We start from the raw sequence: 20,870 nt of genomic DNA, 5'->3' as shown, positions 1-20,870 counted from the left end.
ACCCCCCAGCATCCAGGGGCACCCTTCACCAGGCCCCCACTCATGTCCCCACTGCACTCCCACCCCCCAGCAGTGCAGGGCACCCTCCACCAGGCCCCCACTCATGTCCAACTCATGTCTCCCAGCACCCCCACCCCCCAGCAGTGCAGGGCACCCTCCACCAGGCCCCCACTCATGTCCCCCTGCACCCCCACCCCCTAGCATCCAGGGGCACCCTCCACCAGGCCCCCACTCATGTCCCCCTGCACTCCCACCCCCCCAGCAGTGCAGGGCACCCTCCACCAGGCCCCCACTCATGTCCCTCTGCACCCCCACCCCCCAGCATCCAGGGGCACCCTCCACCAGGCCCCCACTCATGTCCCCCTGCACTCCCACACCCCAGCAGTGCAGGGCACACTCCACCAGGCCCCCACTCATGTCCCCCTGCACCCCCACCCCCCAGTAGTCAGGGGCACCCTCCACCAGGCCCCCAGTCATGTCCCCCTGCACCCCCATCCCCCACCAGTCAGCGGCACCCTCCACCAGGCCCCCATTCATGTCCCCCTGAACCCCCACCCACCAGCAGCCAAGGGCACCCTCCACCGGGCCCCCACTCATGTCCCCCTGCACCCCCACCCCCCAGCAGCCAGGGGCACCCTCCACCAGGCCCCCACACATGTCCAACTCATGTCCCCCTGCAACCTCACCCCCAGCAGCCAGGGGCACCCTCCACCAGGCCCCCACTCATGTCGCCCTGCACGCCCACCCCTCAGCAGTGCAGGGCACCCTCCACCAGGCCCCCACTCATGTCCCCCTGCACCCCCACCCCCCAGCAGCCAGGGGCACCCTCCACCAGGCCCCCACACATGTCCAACTCATGTCTCCCTGCACCCCCACCCCCCAGCAGTGCAGGGCACCCTCCACCAGGCCCCCACTCATGTCAACTCATGTATCCCTGCAACCCCACCCCCCAGCAGTCAGGGGCACTGTCCACCAGTACCCACTCATGTCCCGCTGCACCCGCACACCCCATAAATCAGGGGCACCCTCTACTAGGCCCTCACTCATGTCGCCCGCACCCCCACCCACCAGCATCCAGGGGCACCCTCCACCAGTCCCCCACACATGTCTCCCACCACCCCCACCCCCAAGCAGTGCAGGGCACCCTCCACCAGGCCCCCACTCATGTCCAACTCATGTCTCCCAGCACCCGCACCCCCCAGCAGTGCAGGGCACCCTCCACCAGGCCCCCACTCATGTCCCCCTGCACCCCCACCCACCAGCAGCCAGGGGCACCCTCCACCTGGCCCCCACTCATGTCCCCCTGCACCCCCACAACCCAGCAGTCAGGGGCACCCTCCACCAGGCCCCCACTCATGTCCCCCTGCACCCCCACCCCCCAGCAGTCAGGGGCACCCTCCACCAGGCCGCCACTCATGTCCCCCTTCACCCCCACCCCCAGCAGTCAGGGGCACCCTCCATCAGGCCCCCACTCATGTCCCCCTGCACCCCCACCCACCAGCAGCCAGGGGCACCCTCCACCAGGCCCCCACTCATGTCCCCCTGCACCCCCACCCCCCAGCATCCAGGGGCACCCTCCACCAGGCCCCCACTCATGTCCCCCTGCACTCCCACCCCCCCAGCAGTGCAGGGCACCCTCCACCAGGCCCCCACTCATGTCCAACTCATGTCTCCCAGCACCCCCACCCCCCAGCAATGCAGGGCACCCTCCACCAGGCCCCCACTCATGTCCAACTCATGTCTCCCAGCACCCCCACCCCCGTCAGTCAGGGGCAGCCTCCACCAGGCCCCCACTCATGTCCAACTCATGTCCCCCTGCACTCCCACCCCCCAGCAGTCAGGGGCACCCTCCACCAGGCCCCCACTCATGTCCCCCTGCACCCCCACCCCCCAGCACTGTGGTGCACCCTCCACCAGGCCCCCACACATGTCCAACTCATGTCTCCCAGCACCCCCACCCCCCAGCAGTGCAGGGCACCCTCCACCAGGCCCCCACTCATGTCCCCCTGCACCCCCACCCCCCAGCATCCAGGGGCACCCTCCACCAGGCCCCAACTCATGTCCCCCTGCACCCCCACGCCCCAGCAGTCAGGGTCACCCTCCACCAGGACCCCACTCATGTCCCCCTGCACCGCCACCCCCCACCAGTCGGGGGCACCCTCCACCAGGCCCCCACTCATGTCCCCCTGCACCCCCACCAGTCGGGGGCACCCTCCACCAGGCCCCCACTCATGTCCCCCTGCACCCCCACACCCCAGCAGTCAGGGGCACCCTCAACCAGGCCCCCACTCATGTCCCCCTGCACCCCCACCCCCCAGCAGTTGGGGGCACCCTCCACCAGGACCCCACTCATGTCCCCCTGCACCCCCACCAGTCGGGGGAACCCTCCACCAGGCCCCCACTCATGTCCCCCTGCACCCCCACACCCCAGCAGTCAGGGGCACCCTCCACCAGGCCCCCACTCATGTCCCCCTGCACCCCCACCCCCCATCAGTCAGGGCACCCTCCACCAGGCCCCCACACATGTCCCCCACCCCCCACCCCCCAGCAGTGCAGGGCACCCTCCACCAGGCCCCCACACATGTCCAACTCATGTCTCCCAGCACCCCCACCCCCCAGCAGTGCAGGGCACCCTCCATCAGGCCCCCACTCATGTCCCCCTGAACCCACCAGCAGCCATGGGCACCCTCCACCAGGCCCCCACTCATGTCCCCCTGCACCCCCACCCCCCACCAGTCAGGGGCACCCTCCACCAGGCCCCCACTCATGTCCCCCTGCACCCCCACCCCCCACCAGTCAGGGGCACCCTCCACCAGGCCCCCACTCATGTCCCCCTACACCCCCACCACCCAGCAGTCAGGGGCACCCTCCACCAGGCCCCCACTCATGTCCCCCTGCACCCCCACCCACCAGCATCCAGGGACACCCTCCACCAGACCCCCACACATGTCTCCCACCACCCCCAGCCCCCAGCAGTGCAGGGCACCCTCCACCAGGCCCCCACTCATGTCCAACTCATGTCTCCCTGCACCCCCACCCCCCAGAAGTCAGGGAACCCTCCACCAGGCCCCCACACATGTCTCCCACCCCCTCCACCCCCCAGCAGTGCAGGGCACCCTCCACCGGGACCCCACTCATGTCAACTCATTCCTCCCAGCACCCCCACCGCCCAGCAGTGCAGGGCACCCTCCACCAGGCCCCCACTCATGTCCCCCTGCACCCCCACCCCCCAGCATCCAGGGGCACCCTCCACCAGGCCCCCACTCATGTCCCCCTGCACCCCCACCCCCCAGCAGTCAGGGGCACCCTCCACCAGGCCCCCACTCATGTCCCCCTGCACCCCTACCCCCCACCATTCAGGGGCACCCTCCACCAGGCCACCACTCATGTCCCCCTGCACCCCACCCCCAGCAGTCAGGGGCACCCTCCACCAGGCCCCCACTCATGTCCCCCTGCACCCCCACCCACCAGCAGCCAGGGGAACCCTCCACCAGGCCCCCACTCATGTTCCCCTGCACCCCCACCCCCCAGCATCCAGGGGCACCCTCCACCAGGCCCCCACTCATGTCCCCCTGCACTCCCACCCCCCAGCAGTGCAGGGCACCCTCCACCAGGCCCCCACTCATGTCCAACTCATGTCTCCCAGCACCCCCACCCCTCAGCAGTGCGGGGCACCTGCCAGCAGGCCCCCACACATGTCCCCCAGCCAACACGTCATCACAATCCAGATCCCAGGCTCCTATGCCCACCCAAATCCCACCCCACGCCACCCCAGTCCAAACACCCAACCAAGCTTTACATCCATTCAAAATGGAAATACCCATTACATGATAGATAACAAACAAGCAGTATGCGCATGAGTACAAGTCCGTCAGACCCACACAATGGCAACACATGACTGTGAAAACCCACATTCTGACAGGCATGAAGCCAATGAGACAAGTCCACACATTGAAGTAAGAAACAAAAACGTATTGCAGTGTAAATGAAGTGAATGGAATCAAAAGAAACAATAATGGCAACAAATATCAAAATGCAGCATGTCCACCAAAATAATAAATAATGAAAATGGGAATCCAAAATAACCGTAATTAAATTGTGTCCAAAGTCACCGTCCAACAAAGCAAATCCAAAGGGAAAGTAAAGTGAAAATTCATTGCTCCATGGTGAAAAAATAATAAAAGATGAAGGCCACAAATCCACTGTCAAACTATGTACAAAGAGCAAATCCAGGGTCCATGATCCCAACGATGTAAATGAAACCTACAATAAAACCCACCTAACTAATAACTATATACAAAAAAGTGGGGCATAGTCCAAGAGCCCCAAATTAAAAAAAATAAAATAAAACCTAACACTAATTAACTATATACAATGGCAGCGGGATAGTCCAACGGCTCACTTCTGTATATTGTGGGCCAGGGCATCATCAAACTCCTGCTCAGTGTCCCGGAGGCGGTCCTGTTCCATGGCCCCGAGGGTCCGCAGGGACGATGATATGTTCTCCTCCAACTCCCTGCGGATTGCCTCGAGGCACTCGGCCCGCCTCAGGGCCCTCCGCATGGAGTTCTGCGCTCTAACCATCGTGAGCCGTGCCTCTTCTGCCTGCTGCCGCTCCGCATCTATGGCGTGGCCCAACCGCTGCCACACGGAAGACACTTCCCGTCCAGGGTCCTCCTGCCCTCCGGCCGATGCCTGCCCCTCCGATGTTGAAGGCCCCAAGCTATCGTGGCTCCCACCTTCAGCCTCCTGCTGCGTCAGCTGCTGCTGTCCATGTGCCCTGTCAGATGGTGCCTGCACATCCTCCTCCAGCTGGGGTGCAGTTGTTGATGTGGCCACCCCTGCTGGACGTCCGACTCCCGACTGTGGCAGGGATCTGTTGTCCACCTGCCTGGCCGCACGGTCAGAAGCAGCTCCACAGGGCACACAGGTGATACATGTGTGGGAAGATGGCATGGAGGACGAATGGGGCATAGGGCGTTCCGTTGCGGAGGGCGTCGGAACAAGGTCCAGGAAACAGAGGAATCCGGCCATGGTGAGCTGTCCCAGTGGGTCAACGCGGTCAACGAGCCATGCGAGAAGACGTGCAGTCTCATCATGGAAAGACTGCAGGTCAGCTCGCATGGCCCGTTCACGCAACGCCACCCCACCCTGGACAGGCTCAACCTGTTGCAGGATAGCCACATCAGCAGGGAGAGGAGGGCCAGTTGGTGTAAGCCAATCCCCTCCCTGAGAACGGGTCTGGAGGTAGGCATCCCTGCTGGTGCAAGATTATGCAGTGACAGGAGCAGTGACAGGATTGCACACAGGGACCTCTGCAGCGGCCTGTGCTGCCACCTGTCCCTGGTCCCGCACTGCACCACTAGCACCAGTGGAATCCCCACCTCCAGACCCCGCCTCTGTTGCTTGCACGGCCTCCTCCTCCACCAAACCCCCCACCAACCTGGATGACTCTGTGCCATCTTCCTCCGTTGGGCCCTGTGGGGTCCCAGCTGCCCCTTCTGCTGCCAAGGAGTCCAACTTTAACCTCTGCCTCTTGGACCTCCCCCCGGCAGCTGCGGCCTGGGACTCGGCACTGGACTCCTCACTCCCCGACGTGATCACAACCTGGGAGGGGAGCCGGGCCTTGCGTCTCCGGCTGGCGGTGCGATCCCCGTCGCTGTGCTCCACAGCACCTTCTCCGCCCTCTTCATCAGTTGACGCTGCAGACAGGGAGAAATAAAACACAGGCATCAGGGCACTGTACAATGGACACATACACACATGCCAGTTGTACATGAGTGACATTGGCAAACCTCAGACATGGCATCACAATCCCCAACACACATGTCATTTCAACTTGCACACATGAGCTATACCACAGCCATATCGCAACAGCCAGCACCATCCATACACATACAACAGCATGAGCAGGCAAAGGTGAGCCAGACATCACATGCGACACAGGGAGTGCACTACACATGCACACACACCACCACACTTGCATGCATGTGTACACCTCCGCCAACTGTCGCAGTGTTCTGATCGGCATCCATGTCACACCTGCCAATCATTCTTCCACATCCTTTGCCATGCAAGCCTACACACACAAGCACCATCCATGTGTCACACATGAGAGCCCTCACATGTGCAGCTTCACGGCCCTGTACCCCCCCATACTTGGCCACATAAAACCACATGTGCAACCTGCACACTCCTGCCACACCACCACACGCACAGCTTACAATCAGTATGCATGTACACTTACCGCTCGACCATCGCGGACATCATAAGTGCCCTTGGAATCGTGAGGCGCACAGCTACTGAATGCTACAAGCGCTGGAATTACCTGAAGCGCAGGGCAAAGAATAAGCTAGCCTCAAGTCATGCCACAACTCTAGTGACTGGAGGTGGGTCTCCGGCAGAGGACATAGAACTTACTCCACATGAGTATGTTGCTGGGACCTACGTCACGGAGGAACAGATCCAAGGCGTGGGAGACCTGCCAGATTACGAGGCATTGTCCAGTGAGTGCACATGTATGTGTGTGTGTCATCCATGTGCATGGTGTGTGTGTGAGTGCTTCTGATTGAGTGTCAGGTGAGGGTGTATGTGCCTGAGTGGTTTGGGTCACTCATGTGCCTCATCCAATACATTCTGCGCACCAGCATTTGGGTATAGTAGTATCCCTTCTGCCAACAGTAGACATCCAGCCCAACACCACGCCAGTTGCCCTTGAAGTGTCATCTTGCCACAACATTGTTGCTTATTTTTCTTTGTTCATTCAGGCAGATTGTTTGCATTCCACCACTTTTATTAGGCATTTCTCAGTCCTATTGTCACATGTCTGACATGGCTATGGTACAGTGGACTGACTTTGTTTCCTGGATATCATTTGTTTAGACATGTCCCTGTGCTTTAGGACCATTTTGGACTGGCAGCTCCAGGTTAAACATTTGAACCATTTCAATTAAAAACGCAATTTCATGAGCAAACTAGACTGAATGAACAATTGGTGCCCTCCTCTTCCTCTTCACTTTATGGCTAGGGTACATGCCATCTGTATGATGGCATGTGTTTTTGACCTGCCAATCACAGGCCAATGTGTGATGCCACTGCTAGGCAGCATGCAGCAAATGTGTTCATCTTCCATCTTGGTGTCATCAATGTGTGCCATCTGCCTCCCCTTCATACGCAGTGACGGTGCATGCATGGGAGGGTTTTAGTCATGTGGGACATGTGTCAATCAAGTACTGGTTCTGTAGATTCTCAGCCTTAATTGTGTGCCATAGTGCTAATGTCTGTTTCCATTTCTTTTCTTTTATGTCTTTGCAGGGGATGACGCACTTGATACTGCTGGGTTTGTGGAGATGGTGCAGACCCAGGAGGGGTCTCTGTGCCGACCGACCACCAGTGAGGGACGTGGTGTGGTGGTGGGTGAGAACCCACAACTGCTGCAGGTCGTGCTCTCAAGGGGTGTCTCTGGGTGCACCTCCCCCGAGCTGTATTCAGGTGTCGATTCGGATGATGAGACCTATGTGGCGTCGCTGGTGATTGTTCCTGGGAGGGATTCTGTTCTGTCCGACCCACCTGCACCAGGGGTAGAACCCTCAATGGAGATGTCAGTGTTGGCAGGTAAGCCTTTGGTGGTTACGGATGCAGGGTCACACTCCGCAACATCTGATCCTGTTCCTGGGCCAGCAGATCAGAGGGGGAAAGCAGTCCTGCAGCCTCAGGCAGTGCCGGCACAGCAAGGCGCAGTTCGCCTTGCCCCAGACAGGTGTGGTGCCCGACGACGTGGTGGCCGTACGCCACCTGGCAATACCGCATGGGAGCAATCCATATACGGTATGGCAACCCAACAGGCAGCATCATCAGAGATGATGGCTCAGGCCATGGATAGGGTGGCCACTTCCATTGTCCCCCCGGAAAGGCTGATGGAGCGACTACAGCAGGCAACAGACTCCATCTGCCAGTCACACAGGGAGGACATGTTGGCGTCCAACAGGGACAGGCGGGCGGCACTGGCGACTCTGCGGGAAGCCATTTCCATAGAGTCCCAGGGCCACAGGGAAGCCCTGAGGGTGGAACTCCGTCACCTCAGGACGACTCTGGTTAAGCTTGAGGCTTCAACAAACACAAGGACAGAACAGCAGCTGGAGCGTCTCACACGTACGCTCTCAGCTGAGATGCAGGCAACTCGTGAGAAGGTCCGGTCATCCCGTGAGTTATTGCATGGGGACCTCCGCAAGATTATCCTCCAGAACCAGACCTTCCAGACCTGCATGCTTGCTGCCATGGAGGACCAGACTAGGGCTTTGCGTGGGCTACCTCCCATAGTGCCACCACCTCCTGAGGCAGCTGCAGAGTCTGGGGAGAGTGACAGCAGTGATTCTCTCACAATAGAGAGTAGCCGTGCAGGCCATGAGCCCATGGAGGTGTTTTCTTTTTCCGCAAGATCCACACAGGTGGGTTTTGGTGTGCACCCTGTCCTCGCACCTCCTGGGTGGCCTCCCCCACCCCCCTGGGCCCATTAATGGCCATTTTTGATTTTTTTAAATTTTTGTTAATTTTAGATTTTTTGGACAGTGTGTTGCCTTGTGTGGCTTCCGTGGGCATACGCTGTATTGTGGCTGGGCACATGCAGGCTTGTCATGAATTTGGTCAGATGCTTGGGTTTGTGTGATGCACACCCCGCCTGCTTCCCGTTTCCATGGGCTTGCAAAGGGTGTGCCCAAGTGACATTGACGTACACAGTGACGTTGGACTCCCATTTGATGTGTGGGCAGTCTAAAGTCAATACTGTGTATACATTCCTAGTGCATATTGTTGTTGTATTGTACACTGCATGGTGTATTGATATGTGCCTCTGCATCCATCTCATCCTCCTAATTTGCAGGTCCATTTCTCATGTCTTCACAAGGCGGTCTAGTTTGGAACTGGAGTCCATGTTGTAAGCAGTGCACCTACACTCTTGCGTGGTGCTAACACTGTATACTTGGAAGTGTTCGAAGTGCTGGCATTGTCAGGTAGTGAGGCTACCAATTTTTTAAGTCTGTACTGTCATGTTTATGGTAGGTTGGAGGTTGTGTAGGTGATTGGTATTCTTGGTAAGTATTTGGTAATGTGTATTGTAGGTCCTGCATTACTGTGAACATTTCATGTGTTGCCAGTTTCCATTAGGGACACTGTAGTTGGTGAAACTTGGGGCATGTTGTGGGGATTAATTTGTTTGCTCTCACATTGCATGACATGCCATGGTGTGTTGTGTGGCCATGCCGGGGAGGGGTTGGGTGACATGGCACTGTTCTCATGTAGTATTTTGCAAGTGGGTATTCATTTATGCTGAATGGAAGTGTGTCTTTTGATGACACTGCATTGGTGGTGTTTGTGTAGGTAGGGATGCACACATTGTGACACTTCCACATGAACAATCTCAGGCTGATATGGTTCTGACAGTTGACTGTCCCTTTGTTCGTCATAATTGTCAGGTCGAGTCATCATTGCTTATCAGATGGTATGTGCCAGGGCTGTGTGCACTCCACAGGGGTGTGATTTCTATGTGACGTAATTAGCCACCAGCTGCGTACGGGCTGTCTCACCCCGTGCCCTTTCCCCTGCCATGCGCAGCGGGCGTGGATGTGGTTGGGAATGTGGGGGTACCACCATGCAACATTGTGCAGGACACATGCTGCCACTATGATCCTGCACACTACTGGGGGCGCATATAACAGCTGCCCGCCAGAACAGTCAAGGGAGCAAAAGCGTGACTTGAGCACTCCGAATGTGCACTCCACTATGCCCCGGGTTGCAATATGGGCTGTGTTGTATCTAACCTCGGGACGCGTGATGGGGTTCCAAATTGGCATCATCATGTGGGTGCTCAGAAGGTAGGCACTGTCCCCTGGTGAGGAGGTGATGGGTATCATTAGTGGGGTAGTGACATAACTCTGCATCTGACATGCATGCATGTGCAGTGGCATTCATACTCACCAAGCAGCCATGTATCGCCATGCCGCCCAGCTTCTAGGTCCCGGCTTAGGGTAGACATTCGGTAAATAAAGCTGTCGTGGGTGGACCCTGGATAGTTGGCATATACTGAGGTGATGATTCCCTTGGCATTACATACTACCTGCACGTTGATGGAATGCCAGTGCTTGCGGTTCCTATAGATGTGCTCAGATGCCCTTGATGGACGTAGTGCCACATGGGTGCAGTCAATGGCACCTAGCACTTTGGGGAATTGTGCCACACCGTAGAAATCCAGGGCGGCAGCCTGCCTTTCTGCAGGTGTCCTGGGCAGGTATATGTGCCTGCGGACTGATGGGCGTGCAGTGATGACGTTCAAGACCTGGTGTAGGCAGCGTGACTGCGTGGCCTGTGACACCCCACCCACTATGGCACTTGACGCTGAAATGATCCAGTGGCCAAGAAGTACAGTACATTATGGACCTTCTCCAGGGGGCTGAGTGCTTGGGAGCACAGGGTGGGTGATGTGAGGTCATCCTCCCACTCACTCACCAGGTCCAGTATTATGTGAGGTGGAAACCTGTACCTCCCATACACCTGGTCATCAGGCATCCCAAAAAGGCTGGTTCTGGGTGTGAAAATTCGGGCCCTCACTATCCTCCTCCTCCTCCTTTGGTAACCCACAGCCACTGCTGCTAGGAACGGTATATTCATCCTTGCGTCTGAGCTTGTTTGTTGTTTGCGCGCACTTTTATGCTGCGCGGGTCGACGTACACCTGCTTCCTGCTGGCGTTCGTGTTTCCGGATTAGCACGTTTTTTTGTGCGCATGCCTTAACCCTGTTCAATTCCATGGATACGTGTTGTTGGCGAGCGTGTAAAACTTCCCACGCACCCCTGTAATACACGTACCCAAGCAAATCGCGTGTGAGAATTCCCGCGCACCCCTGTAATACACTTACCCAAGCAAATCGCGTGTGAGAATTCCTGTGCACCACTGTAATACACGTACCAAAGCAAATCGCGTGTGAGAATTCCCGCGCACCCCTGCAATACACGTACCCAGGCCAATTGCGTGTACGCGCACTTTCATCCAATTACACGCAATGATACTCTGACGTGCAGTGTTTCCACGTGTGCTCTGTCATCACGTGCTTTGAGGGAAACACCCGCGCGTGTCACGTCACAGACGCGCTTACGCGCTGAGGGCCTTTGGTCCAATGGAATCGTGTTTGCGTGCTGACGCGCTTACGCGCTAGGACCCTTTCCTCGAATTTCACGTTGACGTGCAGGATTTTCACGTGCCAATTCACTCGGTATCAAGCTGGCCACGTTTAAGCACACGGAAGACCACGCTCCTGCCCAGAAGGCCGAATTACTGCCCCCCAGAGCCCCGGGCAGCCTCCCACGAGCCATCTGCTGCTGCCTGCCTGCCTGCTGCCACCGTGCCCTGCCATTTTGTGCTTCACATCTGCCATCTGCAGGGGTCCAGTTGCTGTGTCCACCCCTGCTGGAACAGAAGACTCCCGACTGGTATACCATCGCTCCACAGCCCAGCCCCAGGACCCAGTTGCCCACCCTCTCCTGCCTCTGGGGTTGCCATGTCGGGCACTGCAACATCTGGCACCAGTGGCAACACCCGGCCAGAGAGGCAGAGGGGCACCAGCTTCACTGCCACCGAAGTTGGTGTCCTGGTAGAGCAAGTCCTGGGGCAGTATGATGTCCTCTTTGGATCGTCACGCGCCAACAAGGAAGGACGGGACAGGATCTGGGAAGACTTGGTGGTTGCCATCAACGCGGAGGGGGTGGCAACCCGCAACATCCAGAAAGTCAAGAAGCGCTGGGAGGACTTGAGGTCCATGACCCTCTTGAAGGCCTGGCGCCACGTGGAGGGGGGCCGGGGCCGCATGAGTACCATCCAGCTGAGGGTCCTGGAATGTGTAGACCCAGCGCTCCACGCCCAGATCCTTGCGAGGCAGACCCGTCTGGAGTTGAGCGGTAAGTGGGCAAGCATTGCTGTGTGAGAAGGGCATGTTGCAGTCTGCTGGTTGTCTGATGCTTGCCTGTATGTGTGACATAGGCCAAGTACGCATGTATGTGTGCAGGGACATCATGGTCATGCATGTGAGACCAGTAATGTGTGAACCACACGGTTGGTGCATGTGTTTAAATTCAACATGGGGAGCCCTATGCGGATTGGAAACATGAGAGCATGCCAGTCTCTGTTCCTGGACATGGGTGGGGGTGAGGGATGGGTGCTGATGCCATGTACATGTATGGTATCCATGTCTGTGTGTCTGACCTGCGTGTCTGTGACTTGTGAATGCCATGGATGCATGACACATCTGTGACAATGTACAGATTCACAGATGCAGCCTAGTTATCCTTGTATCCACTGTGTCTGGGGTGTACAAGGCCAGATGGATGAAATTACGTTTATGTGTGTGCATGTGATAAGCATGACCCATGATGCATGTGAGTTCCATAACAACATTGTATGTTTGGAGAGTCCCTTGGACATGTATGCAAATGTCCATAGCATGTGCCATGCCTGTTACTGTGTGTTTTGCCTGCACTGACCCATGTGTTGTGGAGGGACATGATGGAAGTGATCTTTGACAGTGCCACTCATCTGCTATTGCTTCCTGTCTAGGGGACCATTGTGCAGTACCCTGATGCTTGAGTTCTATGTCTCCCTCTACACAGCGGCAAGTGAAGAAGAGGGCAGAGATGGCGCTGTGGAGCAAAGCGGCGGGGATGCCCCCATGGCTGCAGCGGAAGGGGTGGGTGAGCCCCCACAGGGGCTTTCAACGGCGGCAGACGGTGTGCAGCCATCCAGGTTGGTGGTTTCCACAGAGGAGGAGGAGGCCACTACAGAGGCGCACATGGGGCCTGGTGGGGGCATCCCTGCTGGTGCAAGTGGTGCAGTCCAGGGGCAGGAGGCAGCACAGGTCGCCGTGGAGGGGCCTGTGCATGTCACTGTCCCTGACACTGTGACTGCACCACCATGAACCAACAGGGATTCCCCATCCCAGGCCCGTCCGCAGGTAGGGGGGATGTCCATGTCATCTGACTCCCCTCCACCTGCGGACGAGGGAACCGTGGCCGTATGGAGAAGGTCCTGATTGGTGTTGCGTTGCGCACGGGTGTCATTCGTGATGACGTGCATGCTTCCCGGGAGGAGCTTGCACGTCATCACGAAGAGCACCGTGCCAACGTGGCCCAGTTGGGATCGGCCGTGGTCCGGGGTTTCATACATGTGTCGACCAATCTGGCGGCCCTCTCTTCCTCTGTGGAGACTATAGGCCAGTCCTTCTCGATGCCGTCTTCCGGCCCAGATGCCACCAGGGCCCCCTGTGGACCTGCCCTGACCAACGCAGCCAGCTTGGTGGGGATCCCATCCCTGCCACAGTCGGGAGTCGGAGGTCCAGCAGGGGTGGACACCACAGCAACTGGACCCCAGCAGATGGAGGATGTGCCGGCATCATTGGGCAGGGCACGTGCACGACAGCGTCGGTGGATTCCATCAGCCTGGATGCCGTCGTGCTGGCAGAGGCAGTTGCGTCAGAGGCAGCAGTGGAGTCAAAGTGGGAGGCAACATGGCTCAGGGCAATCTACATCGGAGGGGCAGGCATCGGCCGGAGGGCAGGAGGACCCAGGACGGGAATTATCTTCCGTGTGGCAGCGGTTGGGCCATAAGATAGGTGCAGAGCGGCGGCGGGCGGAAGAGGCGCGGCTCACAGTGGTCAGGGTGGAGAACTCCATGCGGAGGGCCCTGAGGCGGGCCGAGTGCCTCGAGGGAATCGGCAGGGAGTTGGAGGAGGACATGTCGGCGTCACTGAGGACCCTCGGGCCATGGAACAGGACCGCCTCCGGGACATCGAACAGGAGTTCGATGATGACCTGGCCTGGGACACCACGTAGTGAGCTGCTGGACTAAGCTGCAATCTTTGTATATAGTTAATTAATGTTAGGTTTTATTTCTTTTTTTATAATTTGGGGCGCTTGGACTATGCCCCACTTTTTTGTATATAGTTATTAGTTAGGTAGGTTTTATTGTAGGTTTCATTTACATCGTTGGGATCATGGACCATGGATTTGCTCTTTGTACAAGCTGCTGGGGGGTGGGGGTGCAGGGGGACATGTGTGGGGGCCTGGTTGAGGGTGTCCCTGACTGCTGGGAGGTGGGGGTGGTGGAAGACATGTGTGGGGGCCTGGTGGAGGGTGCCCCTGGATGCTGGTGGATGGGGGTGCAGGGGGACATGAGTGGGGGCCTGGTGGAGGGTGCCCTGCACTGCTGGGGTGTGGGGGTGCTGGGAGACATGAGTTGGACATGAGTGGGGGCCTGGTGGAGGGTGCCCTGCACTGCTGGAGTGTGGGGGTGCAGGGAGACATGAGTTGGACATGAGTGGGGGCCTGGTGGAGGGTGCCCTGCACTGCTGGGGGTGGGGGTGCTGGGAGCAGTGATTTGGACATGAGTGGGGGCCTGGTGGAGGGTGCCCCTGGCTGCTGGGGGGTGGGGGTGCTGGGAGACATGAGTGGGGGCCTGGTGGAGGGTGCCCTGCACTGCTGGGGGGTGGGGGTGATGGGAGACATGAGTGGGGCCTGGTGGAGTGTGCCCCTGGATGCTGGGGGGTGGGGGTGCTGGGAGACATGAGTTGGACATGAGTGGGGGCCTGGTGGAGGGTGCCCTGCACTGCTGGGGGTGGGGGTGATGGGAGACATGAGTGGGGGCCTGGTGGAGTGTGCCCTGGCTGCTGGGGGGTGGGGGTGCTGGGAGACATGAGTGGGGACCTGGTGGAGGGTGCCCTGCACTGCTGGGGGGTCGGAGTGCAGGGGGACATGAGTGGGGACCTGATGGATGGTGCCCCTGGCTGCTGGTGGGTGGGGGTGCAGGAGGACATGAGTGGGGGCCTGGTGGAGGGTGCCCCTGACTGCTGGGGGGTGGGGGTGCAGGGGGACATGAGTGGGTCCTGGTGGAGGGTGCCCCTGACTGCTGGGGGGTGGGGGTGGTGGGAGACATGTGTGTGGGCCTGCTGGCAGGTGCCTCTGACTGCTGGGGGGTAAGGGTGGTGGGAGACATGTGTGGGGGCCTGGTGGAGGGTGCCCTTGGATGCTGGGGGGTGGGGGTGCAGGGGGACATGAGTGGGGGCCTGGTGGAGGGTGCCCCTGACTGCTGGGGGGTGGGGGTGCAGGGAGACATGAGTTGGACATGAGTGGGGAAATGGTGGAGGGTGCCCTGCACTGCTGGAGGTTGGGGGTGCTGGGAGACATGAGTTGGACATGAGTGGGGGCCTGGTGGAGGGTGCCCCTGGCTGCTGGGAGGTGGGGGTGCAGGGGCACATGAGTGGGGGCCTGGTGGAGGGTTCCCCTGGATGCTGGTGGGTGGGGGTGCAGGGGGACATGAGTGGGGGCCTGGTGGAGGGCGCCCCTGACTGCTGGGGGGGTGGGGGTGGTGGGAGACATGTGTGGGGGCCTGGTGGAGGGTGCCACTGGATGCTGGTAGGTGGGGGTGCAGGGGGACATGAGTGGGGGCCTGGTGGAGGGTGCCCCTGGCTGCTGGGGGGTGGGGGTTCAGGGGGACATGAGTGGGGGCCTGGTGGAGGTTGCCCCTGACTGCTGGAGGGTGGGGGTGCAGGGGGACATGAGTACAACATGAGTGGGGGCCTGGTGGAGGCTACCCCTGACTGCTGGGGGGTGGGGGTGGTGGGAGACATGTGTATGGGCCTTCTGCTAGGTGCCCCTGACTGCTGGGGTGTGGGGGTGGTGGGAGACATGTGTGGGGGTCTGGTGGAGGGTGCCCCTGACTGCTGGGGGGTGGGGGTGGTGGGAGACATGTGTGGGGTCCTGGTGGAGGGTGCCCCTGGATGCTGGTGGATGGGGGTGCAGGGGGACATGAGTGGGGGCCTGGTGGAGGGTGCCCCTGACTGCTGGGGGGTGGGGGTGCAGGGGTACATGAGTGAGGGCCTGGTGGAGGGTGCCCCTGACTGATGGGGGGTGGGGGTGCAGGGAGACATGAGTTGGGCATGAGTGGGGGCCTGGTGGAGGGTGCCCTGCACTGCTGGGGGGTGGGGGTGCTGGGAGACATGAATTGGACATGAGTGGGGGCCTGGTGGAGGGTGCCCCTGGCTGCTGGGGGGAGCGGGTGCAGGGGGACATGAGTAGGGGCCTGGTGGAGGGTCCCCTGCACTGCTGCGGGGTGGGAGTGCAGGGGGACATGAGTGGGGGCCTGGTGCAGGGTGCCCCTGGATGCTGGGGGGTCGGGTGCAGGGGGACATGAGTGGGGGCCTGGTGGAGGGTGCCCCTGGTTGCTAGAGATGGGGGTGCAGGAGGACATGAGTGGGGGCCTGGTGGAGGGTGCCCTGCTCTGCTGGGGGGTGGGGGTGCAGGGGAACATGAGTGGTGGCCTGGTGTAGGGTGCCCTGCACTGCTGGGGGGTGGGGGTGCTGGGAGACATGAGTTGGACATGAGTGGGGGCCTGGTGGAGGGTGCACCACAGTGCTGGGGGGTGGGGGTGCAGAGGGACATGAGTTGGGGCCTGGTGGAGGGTGCCCCTGGCTGCTGATGGGTGGGGGTCAGGGGGACATGAGTGGGGGCCTGGTGGAGGGTGCCCCTGACTGGTGGGGGGTGGGGGTGCAGGGGGACATGAGTGGGGGCCTGGTGGAGGGTGCCCCTGGCTGCTGGTGGGTGGGGGTGCAGGGGGACATGAGTGGGGGCCTGGTGGAGGGTGCCCCTGACTGCTGGGGGGTGGGGGTGCAGGGGTACATGAGTGGTGGCCTGGTGGAGGGTGCCCCTGACTGCTGGGGGGTGGGGGTGGTGGGAGACATGTGTGTGGGCCTGCTGGCAGGTGCCCCTGACTGCTGGGGGGTGGGGGTGCAGGGAGACATGAGTTGAACATGAGTGGGGGCCTGGTGGAGGGTGCCCTGCACTGCTGGGGGGTGGGGGTGCTGGGAGACATGAGCTGGACTTGAGTGGGGGCCTGGTGGAGGGTGCCCCTGGCTGCTGGGGGGTGGGGGTGCAGGGGGACATGAGTGGGGGCCTGGTGGAGGGTGCCCCTGGATGCTGGTGGGTGGGGGTGCAGGGGGACATGAGTGGGGGCCTGGTGGAGGGTGCCCCTGACTGCTGGGGGGTGGGGGTGCAGGGGGACATGAGTAGGACATGTGTGGGGGCCTGGTGGAGGCTGCCCCTGACTGCTGGGGGGTGGGGGTGGTGGGAGACATGTGTGTGGGCCTGCTGGCAGGTGCCCCTGACTGCTGGGGTGTGGGGGTGGTTGGAGACATGTGTGGGGGCCTGGTGGAGGGTGTCCCTGACTGCTGGGAGGTGGGGGTGGTGGGAGACATGTGTGGGGGCCTGGTGGAGGGTGCCCCTGGATGCTGGTGGGTGGGGGTGCAGGGGGACATGAGTGGGGGCTGGGTGGAGGGTGCCCTGCACTGCTGGGGTGTGGGGGTGCTGGGAGACATGAGTTGGACATGAGTGGGAGCCTGGTGGAGGGTGCCCTGCACTGCTGGAGTGTGGGGGTGCAGGGAGACATGAGTTGGACATGAGTGGGGGCCTGGTGGAGGGTGCCCTGCACTGCTGGGGGTGGGGGTGCTGGGAGACATGAGTTGGACATGAGTGGGGGCCTGGTGGAGGGTGCCCCTGGCTGCTGGGGGGTGGGGGTGCTGGGAGACATGAGTGGGGGCCTGGTGGAGGGTGCCCTGCACTGCTGGGGGGTGGGGGTGATGGGAGACATGAGTGGGGGCCTGGTGGAGGGTGCCCCTGGATGCTGGGGGGTGGGGGTGCTGGGAGACATGAGTTGGACATGAGTGGGGGCCTGGTGGAGGGTGCCCTGCACTGCTGTGGGTGGGGGTGATGGGAGACATGAGTGGGGGCCTGGTGGAGGGTGCCCCTGGATGCTGGGGGGTGGGGGTGCCTGCGGGACATGAGCAGGGGTGCAGGGTAGTCCCCTGTGGTGTGGGCTGCCTGCAGGGGCCGTGGAGTGTGTGGAGGGAACACCTGGGAGGACCCACACGGTCAATTCATGTGTAGTACTACCCGGCACCCCCGAAATACACGTACCCTGCTGAAATGGCGTGTGGAACTTCCCGCGCACCCCAAAATACACATACTCTGCAGAATTAGCGTGTGGAATTTCACGCGCACCCCGCAATCCACGTACCCTGCTGAAATCGCGTGTGGAACTTCCCGCGCACCCCAGAATACACGTACCCTGCAGAATTAGCGTGTGGAACTTCATGCTCACCCCGGAATCCACGTACCCTGCTGAAATCGCGTGTGGAACTTCCCGCGCACCCCGGAATACAGGTACCCAGGCCAATCGCGTGTGGGACTTCCCGCGCACCCCGGAATACATGGACCCAGGCAATTCGCGTGTGGAACTTCCCGGGCAGCCTGGAATACACGTACCCAGGCCAATTGCGTGTGGAACTTCCCGCGCAACCCGGAATCCACGTACCCTGCTGAAATCGCGTGTGGGACTTCCCGCGCACCCCGGAATACATGTACCCTGCAGAATTAGCATGTGGAACTTCCCGCGCACCCCGGAATACACGTACCCAGGCAAATCGCGTGTGGGACTTTCCGCGCAGCACAGAATACACACACATGCTATTTTTCACACAGCGGTTGTCCGTGTTTGTCGCGTACCCCTTTGCACGTCATTTGTCTTAGAGGGCCACAGTATGTGACATTGATCATAGCTGTATATAGGTGCTTTTTGTTGGCGCACATTTTGGCGCACATTTATTTCAGGGGCAGGGACACGACCGCCTGCTTTCTTGTGGCGGACGTGTTTGGGCCTGTGCGCTGGTTTGACCGTGCGCTGGTTTGCCCTATTTAATTCCATGAATACGTGTTGTAGGCGAGCGTGTGGGCGTTCCGCGCACTTTCCTCCTGTACTTCCCCCGTGACGCCCACATTTTGACGAGTTGTTCCCCATTCCGAGTGTTACGCCCCGTGTTCCGCCTACTTTTGTTGTGTGCGCCGCTCTATGTGCGATTTCGCTGTGGCCGTGGCGCACGCCATTAGATATCCTGTACCCCGGCGTGCGCTGCACACTTTTTCAGCGCACATCCGATATTTTTCTCGCGCACGGCCTTCCATGAATCGATGTGCGCTGGTTTCCCTGCGATTTTCGCACTTGCACTGCGATTTTCGCACTTGCACTGCGATTCACACGTTTTGGCACCTCTGCGCAGAAATTTTCGGCGCACATTAATTCCATGAATCGACACCTTGATGTCTTCAAATCATTCTCTCCTGCCACATAATTGCTGTGATGCCGATGGACAGAACGTCTAGTCCGTGGATGTACCTGGGACAGGTGGCCTCAATATTACACAAAATCAAAGGGGCACACTATCTTTTATTTCTTTTAGAAGAAACATTACGCATACAGTAACAATGTAAACAATCAATGCAGCCATGTTTTACATCGCTATAACCGTATAACTTTGGAAAATGTAATACTGTTCACTTCTACACCTGACAGGCACTGAAGCACAACATTCTTTGCATTGGGAAAGATAATTTGAAAACTTTAGTAAGTAAACAGTACCTTTCCATTTGATCTAAAAACATGCATTGTGTAATTGTAATAAGTGTGTGAAAATGTTATAACTAAATATAAACATTTCATGCAATAGCAAAGGCAAACACTCTAGAATGGATTGAGCTACATTTTTTCAAAAGAAGATTTAACTGTGGAACAACTTACTATTTGTAAATTATTTCATATATTTTACAAAAGAATACTATTCTGTTAAGTATAGGTAAACTATTAAACACTATCTATTACATATTTCTTACAGTTCACAATGTAGAACAAGAAAGTAATCATGAGGAAAAGAAAGAGGCAAACTGTGAAATTAAATTAGATAACATTAAATATTATATGAAGAAATTATATGTACAGATGACAAAAGTGACAATTGAAATTCCAGAACTATCTACACATGTAAAAAATCACATCATATGATATATTTGGTTTTCATTGCCCTACCTGTGTCAATCTTTCCTCCATCAATCAACCCAAGCATTCCCAGAAGATTTTAATCATAATCCAACCAATTATGAACATATACGATCCCCAAATACTCTAGTTTTGTTTCCCACAGTGATTTGCCCTCCATATAATGATATGTATTCATGTAAATATCATGTACATATGTTTTACATTTATATTCCAATTTGAGACCTGTGAACTAAATACATGTCCATGTTTGCAACATCATATTAAAGTGTCGTCACATAGTTTGCTGATATTCACGAACAGACCACCACGCCCATGGCGACATGTATGCACTTTTTCTTGTTCGCAATGAATGAACATGTCTGTAACAACATAACACACTTTATTTTAGGTTGCCAACACCACAGCACAATCGCAGACATTGCATCATTGACCTTCATGCGCCATAACACCTAGACTTTCCACCCGACTGCCCTCATAAAGTATGTTCCTTTCACAAGGCATAGAAGGACCTCATCTACGACTCCAGCCACCACTCATTCCCCCTCAGTGGGGGCAGAAGATTCCTCCTGCTGCATCACAGGCCATACAACAGGCAGTTTGCCCATACCTTCAATGGACAATTGTCTTGTGTGCATACTGGGATGCACTCATCTGTATGGGGAAGCAATTCCACAGCATTTTTGTGGCCATATTGATGGCCCATAAGGATAATTGCCCCATTCCTTTATGTTTATTGAGAGTGCTGCATATCTTCCCTTATCCAACAGTTGCTGACTTATAGAGGTTGGTGCCCTCTCCTCCTTGCCCTCCCTCCCTCTCTCTGCCAGATAAAGAAATCTACAAAAATAAAAAAATAAAATAGGTGTCATGGGGAAGTTTTAAAATAGAATATACAAAAAATTGCATCTCTTTTTAGAATCCATATACTTTATATTGATGCATACAGCAGGT

This window comes from Ambystoma mexicanum, chromosome 7q, assembly GCF_040938575.1.
Source record: "Ambystoma mexicanum isolate Mex_15411 chromosome 7q, UKY_AmexF1_1, whole genome shotgun sequence".
In the NCBI taxonomy this organism is placed as follows: domain Eukaryota; kingdom Metazoa; phylum Chordata; class Amphibia; order Caudata; family Ambystomatidae; genus Ambystoma; species Ambystoma mexicanum.
The sequence above is the reverse complement of the archived record's forward strand: the minus strand, read 5'-3'. Positions refer to the sequence as shown.